Genomic DNA, 9,031 nt, shown 5'->3' on the forward strand with positions numbered 1-9,031 from the left:
AAAAAATTAAAGTGTGATATACGCTGCATACATCCTTATTTATGAAGGTCTGCATGAGGAAAAAATATGTAAATGTATTATTCGTGAGGAAGGAAGCTGTTTAAGACACTTGACTTCCTACCCTTGAATAAAAGTCAGAAAAACACAGCTGATCTCTTAAAAAATAGTTCCATTTTATTGACATTTCTAAAAGCTTTTCATTAACTTCTCTAGGAAAGTATAGAAACACAAGCCTTGCACGGTGACTGCACATGCTCAGGAATTGAGGCAGGTACTCTTAAAGGTGGGGTTTTTTAAAATTTTGAATGTCATTAATTGGCGTGTGAATTAAAACAGCAATGTCCATATAGCTTCCAGATGTTCTTTTCTCCAGATTTACATGGTTTTCTGGGGTCCAGCTACTCCTCTAGGAGAAGAAAGCTTGGAAGGAGGAGTTCTGTATGACCTTGTTTCACTAAGCCAGTAAACCCCACTGGGACAGTGGCTGATGTTGGCCACTCTCCATTGCAAGGAGGTCTACAATGACGTTATAGTCTTTTTACTTCACTGGTGGGGGGGTGTAACTGCCTAGCATTCCACAGGAGAAAAAGAAGGAAAAGACAAGAAATAACAAGACAAGAACATTTGGAGCTGGAAGGGGTGGTGAAAGGAAAGGCTTCCAAAACATAGAGAGGTAAAGCCAGATACATTACTCAGTCCATAAAGCAGAGCAAAGTTTCCCCCCAACCCCCCACCCCCACCCCTCCTTATCATTAGATTCCTGGTGCCACACAATTGCACAGAGAAAATGTGCTAATTGAACACAGTGAAAGGAGACAGGGCTAATGCATTGTAAAATGCACGTGTTGACAAGTACTTTAGTTATGACTATGACAGTAGTTTATAGGATAATAGCTGTTCAGCAGCAAATTTGAAGTAAAATAATGAAGGTTTAATAAAAGTAATCATGTAATTGTTATTAAAGGTTTTAGCATGATTTAAATTGAAAGCTTAAACTCCCCAGCAGAGGAAAAAAAAATTTGGCCAATTCTGCTATGTGTTTGACACTTTCTGTCTACTTTACATTGGCTTGACACTGTAAGCGAAGATGGTGTTCAGTCCCCTACATGTACGTTGTATGCAACATGGTGGTTTTACTGTGGACTAAATTTAGTGTGGGTTGCTAGACAGGCCACCCCTATCACATCTGAATCTGCCAAAAGGACACTTTGTTGCTCTGGGTTGTTGTCTCGGTTAGGAGCTGGAATGTATTTGGTGTGCAACTGGAAAGGACCATCTGCCTTAGGTGCCTCTGAAATGAAACCTGTTCACAGGTACTGAAACCACCCTGAGAACAGCAATGAAGCGCAGCAAGTGGGGACAAGCAGGGCAGTTTGCTTCAAAGACATACTACTGCTCTGAACCAAAAAAGAGCTGTAGAAAACCCTTTGCTTCTTTTCTTTGCTATTTATCTTAAAGCTTTAGTGTGATCCAGTTTAGATTACAAATGATCTGGGGAGAGAGCTATGCAAATTGATGACAATTTAGAATAGTTTAATAGCATAAGGTACTCAGGATAACGTTTGTGTCTTATTGCCTTGAGAGATTGGCATGGAGCTCTGGTCTTCCGCTGGTTTATAGGTACAAACAAGCCATGGAGCCTGCTGTGATAGTAAACCAACAGGGAGGAAAGCCATGAGGTGATAGACACTGCACTAGAGGCGCTGGGTGAGAAGCTGGGATGTGGCAAAGCCATTCTTGCTGAACTGATCCTGGTTCTCAAGTATTTGTCCTTATTTTTCCCTTCCTCTTTCCACTAGGAGAGAGAATAATAAATATGGAATGGGTATGAGCAGGGCAGGAGGAAAAACTGTCACTCAGCTGAAAGCTACTGATGATTAAAAATTTTTTTTGATTGAAAATGTTAACTTTTCACTATAAAATCAAATTTAATCTTTGAAAAAAAGAAATAAAAACAAGATGCTGGCAGCCATAAAGAAAACATCAACAGTTTAAATCTGTCAAAACCATGAAAAAAAATTAGTTCTCAGCTGAAAGTCTTTGGCTTTTTCAAAGAAATTTTTGTTATCCTTTTAAAAGGAAAGCACATGTTCACAGGATCTGGGTGTGTTCTTTGAAAACTCCCAACTTTCTGAAGAGATTGAGGTGTGGGGAAAAAAACACAAAAAGATGCGCTGGTAAATCTTGAGAAATTTCTCAGTGGCCTAATGTAAATGTTATCTTACAGTTTTGTGACTACATTAGATGCTTTTGCTACATTTTTTTCCAAAAAAAAAGCTTAAGTAATTTCTGAGTCAGATTAAATATCAGGACTTGTTCTTTGGTCTTGAACAGCTTCTTACGAGAGCAACAGATTTGTTTGCAACCCACTGCAATGGCTGGAAGTTTGGAGAGTAAATTTGAGCAAGATATATGTTTATGTCTGTTTCCATTTAAATTTAAAGATGGATTTCTGTGCTTGTTCTTACCCAGTACTGAGATGCTAAGCGGCTTTCCTGTCTACAGATGTCAGGAGTTACTTGATATATTGGGATATTTGTGATGATCAGCTTTAAACTGTTGGATTCCAGCACTCTCCCACTACTTCAAGCAGTGTCACGGCTTTGCAGGTACTGCTGCTTCAGCAGATGTCAGGAAACCATGTGCTTGTCAGGTACCATATGGAGATTCCCAGAAGAGGCTGAGCACTCTCACCTTTATTGCCTTCCTGGAGTTTTAGGTCACCAAGGATCATGCAAAACGGAACCCTTTAGCAGATGTAATAATGATCTTCTTTTTTTTTTTTTTTTTTTTTTTTTTTAAATAATTATAGAGCCAAAGAAGTAGCAACACATGTGCTGGCTCCAATATTTCCATTTCAATCCAGATCAGCTTCTGAGGATGTTCAGAACGTGGCCTTTTTTGGACTTTGGAGTTAAAAAGAGTATATGAATAAAGCTTCCTTTTATTTGAGAAGAGAAGCATTCTTTAGAAACTGTCTCAAATATCATACTTGGCTGCCAGCACATTTGGGGAAAGACAGGTGAGAAGTGAAGCACATTCCTTCCATTATGCTTTTTGCCACAGTATCCAGCTTTATCATGGGCACTTACATGTCTTCGAAAAAACGTTCAAATACCATTACAGTTTTGACTTAAACCAAGACACAAAAAAAAGAAGTATTTTAAGCTTATTACATTAAAACTTTATTTCGACTTCACTTTGACAGGACTATAACAGTATCTAAGGAAAGCAGCAGACATTTTATCACTTTATGTGGCCTGGTTTTTTCTTAGACTTTGAGATTACTTTTAATACACCGCAGTTTCAATACAAGAGGGTGAGAGAAGAGAGCAATTCATGGAGTCAGTTGAAGGTTGTTTCAAGTGCAAATAATTCTTTTAAATTTGTGAGATACTTTCAATTGTGGTTTGCATGTCAAAGAACCTGTTTCCTCTTATTGTTTAAAGTATGAGATGGATACATGTGAAAAACCTCTTCATTGGAATATGCTTTGGAACGATCTGGGCATATAGTACCCTTTCTTAATTGTTTACATCAGTATCCTATATTGAGTGCTCAGATACCGTAGTAATATATCATTTCTGAAATGGCAGTAAACCACTGTGCTCAAGGAATATTGCATGCCATCATAACGAGTGTATACATCTGATCTGATTTTATTTTCATACATTCAACTGATATTTTTCCTCAACAGTTATAAATAGTTTTTAATAACCACCTAAATAAACACAGTCTCTATATGAAGTGTCTTGTGCACAAAAGACATTAAAGAGTCAAGCCTGCCTTTGGAGGAGTCTTACAATCATATGAACTTTCATTACAGTGCTGAAGATAAAGAGAGTCTTTAAGAGCAGTGGGATCACTCCTACTATTCATTAGTAAGAGATCATTAGGGATCATTCCTACTTCACATTTTGGGGTGGTGGTTTTTTTACAGAGTGCTAAGTTTCACTATCACATTTAAGTATTTTCATAGTCCTGTGCATGCTTCAGTTACCCTGTTTATGGTGCTCATGCTGTTTATGGTGCTCAGTGTCACCGCAGGGATTAACAGGCTCTTCAGGAGGGTGTTCATGTAATGGGAGCATACACAGGATTGTTATATGCTGAACAATGCTTGCATTGCATGTCAGCTGTTCCTCAGGCTTTGCAAAGAGTTTATACCCATCTTAAACCCCACTTAAGCCCTACGTTGATTTTTTTGCATACATCTCCAACTAGTGAAAATTGACAGTAACTTCCCTGTACAATAGCTGAAGAGCTGGTCACTGGACCTGAGAAATGTTAATACCTGTATAAGAGGGTGACTTTTTACGAGTTTGGGAAAGAAATGTAATAATCTCTGGGACACTGAAGTTAAGAACTATTGTTATTAGAGGTTTTTTTCAAGGCAGCCTTGTTGAAAAAAACACAGATAGCCTCCTTCCCTGTTACTTTTGCTAGTCCTCCCTCCACTTAGATTTGCTGTTCTCCATCTTACATTATGCACCTCTTCCAGAGATAGTAAGTTCCTGACAGCATTGTTCTTAATTGCCACCTCATAACACCATGAACCTCATATTTTATGGGGAAAGTTTCTTCTCAAATAAAAAAACCATGAGTCTGTGGTGTGGTTATAGACCTACCCTTGAGAGCTGTTCCTGCTTTGCTTACAGAAACAAGGCCTTGAACTGGAAAAACTCCTGTGCTGTACTTGACAACAGAGTCAACATGACACAAGTAGCATTGGTGATTATAGTTTTCATAGAAAAATCTAGTTACTGAGTGGCAGTATCCTGAATGTTCATTTTCAAGACAAATATTAACACTTTCTAAAGCTGTACCTGCTCGAAGCACGTGCTGTCTTTTCACAAGCTCTCCTCTCCCATCCATACCAAAGGAACTAGTTGTAGATGAAACCAAGAGGATGAGAGGCTTATGGGAAGTTGGGTCTATTAGGTTGTTTTTATTTGCCTGGGTTTTTATTTCAGTTTATACATTCAGAAAAGCAATTAGACACATACTTAGGTCCTGCCTTTTCTTGAATCAGAACTTTAAAAATGTAATGTGCTTTTAGTCTGCAATTAGCTATGTCATATTTAACTAAACTTTACCAATGTTTGAGTCATTTTTCAGGATCAGACCCTGAGTCTGTAGGATATCTTCTGATTGTTGACAGATATTCTTGGTGTAGTGTAATACTATCTCCAGGAATTTTCAAACCTCTACCTCCTTACGTCTGTCAACAAGTAGCTTGTGCACAAAAGCCCTTTGGCACATGCAGTCTTGTAACAAAATAGGGAGTTTGAAGGGCTGACTTTCAGTCATGCCTGCGTATGCAGCTGTGTTCATTCCGTCCATGGACAATGCAGGGGAAACCTGGAAAAAAATGCCATAAAAGGGGAAAAAGTTTCCCTGACAGATTCAATTTAAGGTGAGAATGAATGGGAACAATCGGCAGGTCTGCATTAGTTATGCCAGGCTGGATACAAAGACATAGTGTTATTTCACCAAAGTGCAACACAGCCACATAGTAGACAGGTAACAGAGGAGCAGGGGAAGTTCAAGTTTTACTGAATTTTGTCACTACTCAGGAGAAGACCTCACTTCTTGTGCAATTAATTAAAAGGAGAATTTTCTCCTGCGCGTACCTAGAGTCTCAGCTTGACACAGGCAGCCTTGAAAGAGAATCCTCTTGAAGAGATTTTGCGGAGAGGAGTTTATATTAGTTCCCACTTGAATTGAAAACTATTCCACCTGCTTTCTGGCAGGAAGGCAATGTGCATAATTAAAAGCAGACATTCCAAAGACTAGGAGTACCCAACAGGGTTTTGAATGCTGAGAGTAGTGAAGGGTTCTACCTCATCTAGACAGTTTCCATCCTTTAAGGACTCTGGAGAAATTAACTAGCAATATTTGGTTATTACTAATCCTTTTTACAATAGAAAGAGCATCTCAAAAAATTTTCAGCGCCAAGAACCTGTTGTTTCAAGCCAGCGTGAGCCCTCCCTTGTTACAGCTTCTATGGTTTAATTTATTCCAGAGACTGAATCAGCAACAGTGGAAAGGTGAAAATTCTGTTTCAGTATTCAGTTTAGAGGGAGTGAGAAAATGTTTTCTTTCCAGGCTCAGAAGAGAAGCTGATTGGCATAGAATAAGCTCTTCCCAGGCAAAAGGGTTTATTGGTATCAGAGGCAAATTTGTATTTAAGGTTACTAATTCCAAATTACCTTTTCTTTAACAATGTCATATTATTAGATGCTATAGATTTATAGTTGTTTAATCCCAAATGTAATGTCTGCTTGCTCATAAATTATATGCTCTGAATAACTGATAATGTTGCTGAGAAAGGGATTTAAACATTTTTAACAGAATAAGTAGTAGCAATTAAATGTAAATGAAAATATGATTGCCTGTCCACTATAAGTTTTCCATACTAGGATATCCAGTCAATAAAAAATTACCTTTGGTTCAGAAATGGAAAAGCATTGTAAACATCGTATACATTGAGAAAAACAAAGCATTCAAAGAAATCACATGCTGATGACATCCTTTACCGGCCATATAGTAACAGAGCTGTCTTTTTCTTCTAAGAATGTGAGAACTAAACACAAACTAGTAAAAGTGTATTTTATGTTAATAAACTTAATTAACACCAGGAAAAGTTTTTCTTTCTTTCAAATCACAAACCAGTCCTCAACAGAGAGATGGACTAGATGACCACTTCACACCTCTCCAAGGCTTACTTTTATGCCTCTAAATTAAAGTGAATAATATTTTTCAAATATTCTCCTCTCACATTAGAAATAATATATTTGCAATGTTTTCCCCATATGAGAGAAATTCATATATAGTCTCCCATTTGGTCATCTGAGTGTAAGTAATACTTCGCTATTTTGACTGTTTTGTCTGCAAACAATACCGTCTTTTTCTCAGAAGGTCTGATTCTGAAATATATGATCCATGTAATAAAATAGCATTTATTTTAAACAGTTATTCTTATGAACACATGTATTTCCATATGAATAGGTTTGTACAATTAGGCCAGAATCATGCAAGTCACCACGTAAGAATGGATTATAGCAGGGGTCTTCCAATTACAGCCCGCGGGACGGGTACGGCCCCCACAGGGTCCTCAATCCGGCCCCCGGTATTTACAGAACCCCCCTGTCCCCCCTGCTGGGGGCTGGGGGGGAAACCAAGCAGCCGCAGATGACGGCCTGCCACTGCATCCGCGCGCCGGCCCCCTGGTTAAAAAGTGTGAGGAGCCCTGGATTATAGGATTGGAGGTGGATAACTGCAGGAACCTGTAAACCTCATTGTATTCTTGATTGCATTTTGAATTTCCTTTTGTATTAAAGGTTTACAAGTTATAAAGACACACTATGAGAATTGCCAAATACTTCTTTAATAAACATAGATCCTGCCCAAGCAACTCTTCCACACACACATAAATCCAATTCATTTCCTCTAGCATCTGATTTCAGCCGGTTGAAACCCGTCAGTACAAGGAACTAGCTAGCGCCCTGCACAACCAGAACAAGAGCAACTAAACAGATCTGAGTTACTCTATAAATGAATAGATATAACTATACAGGTAATAATAGTGGTTTAAATGGGTGACATACCAGAATGGTACTTCACTACTTCATCCTTTTTCTCTCCACCATCCTAGGTCATTTTCTGCTACAGCCTTGTTTTTCTCCATACTGCCAACTCAGAAATCTCACGTGCCTGAATACTTCCCAAAAAGCAGCATAACTTTAAAACTTGCAGTGGTTCATTCCCTGCTCAACTATTAGGGAGCTATGTAGGACTGGTCAACGGCAATGGAAAGAGGAGAGTTTACCCTGGCAATTCAGCGTTGCAGTGAGCACTGTAATCACTTGCAGAGGCTCTCCAACATTTGTTACCTCTGCTGCACAGCGCAACAGCACCAGGCAATAAGCAGCCAGGGTAACCTCTGGCCACCTAAATGCTCTTAGACATACCCAAATGAGAGACAAGGTTTATATAGCTGCACAAGTGGGGAGAGTCCTGATGGTTTGGGGTTTTTTTATGGAGCACTTTAAATGCTGGGACTTATGGCAAGAGTGCTCTATGTCTTTAGATATGTGAATAGTAGACTAGTTGTTTGTATATGGCAGTCAAAAATAGGTGGCTGGCTAACTGAAGAGTTCCTGAGATTTATGAGATCAATAAAACTTGTTGTTGTACAGAGCACTTGGCTTTCTCTAGTAGTCCCTTGCATCAGCTTTAATCAGGTTTCTCCCTGCATCATTGTGGGGGAGGCAGCACTATGAGTTTGTTTGGCAGCTGTTACAGAAAGTCCAATCTAAGTCCAGGCTTAATGGCCCACTGGAGCGCACTTGAGTGCTTTGCTGAACCGGGGCCAGCCTGGGTGACAATACCTTACCAAGGAGCCAGGCACCCGGTCTCACTTTCTTTGGAGACATTTCCATGGTATGAGATTATTTTTTTTCCTTTCATGTGTTGTTTTTTGTTGGTGGTTGGTTGGTTGGTTGTTTTTTAAATTGGGAATAAGCTCTCCAGAATGAAAATGTGTGATATCCTCTTGTATATGGAAAACTTCATAAATAAGAACAGAAACTTCTAGGGCAGAGGCATTAGAAAGGCATTTCTTTTGAAAACAGCAGTTAGCGACTCTTCATAACTCTCCTCCCTTTCCTGATGATGAAATGGTTGAGCACTGAGACCTGAGGTGGGAAGGCCCACTAACCAGTTCCTTCCTCTACAAAATAGACACTAAAGAGGAATTTGATTCAGATCCTCTCTTCTGCACATTCCACCACACACCTTGGGTCTGAGCTCAAAACCACTGAGGTCAGCTGGATGACTCCTCTGCAGTTCAGGGAATTTTGTATCTGGTGTAGACTTGGAAAATGTCAAGGAGGCATTCCTGGTTTTGCTAAGGACGTGGGCTGCTCTTATTAATCATGGCCTTAGAAACAGACAATCAGTACTACGTTTAAACCACGGTTTTAGAGAAAAATAGAAAAGAAGGTCAGAATAAACAATGGACTCATTT

The sequence above is a fragment of the Falco rusticolus genome, chromosome 2 (assembly GCF_015220075.1).
Source record: "Falco rusticolus isolate bFalRus1 chromosome 2, bFalRus1.pri, whole genome shotgun sequence".
Taxonomy (NCBI): Eukaryota; Metazoa; Chordata; class Aves; order Falconiformes; family Falconidae; genus Falco; species Falco rusticolus.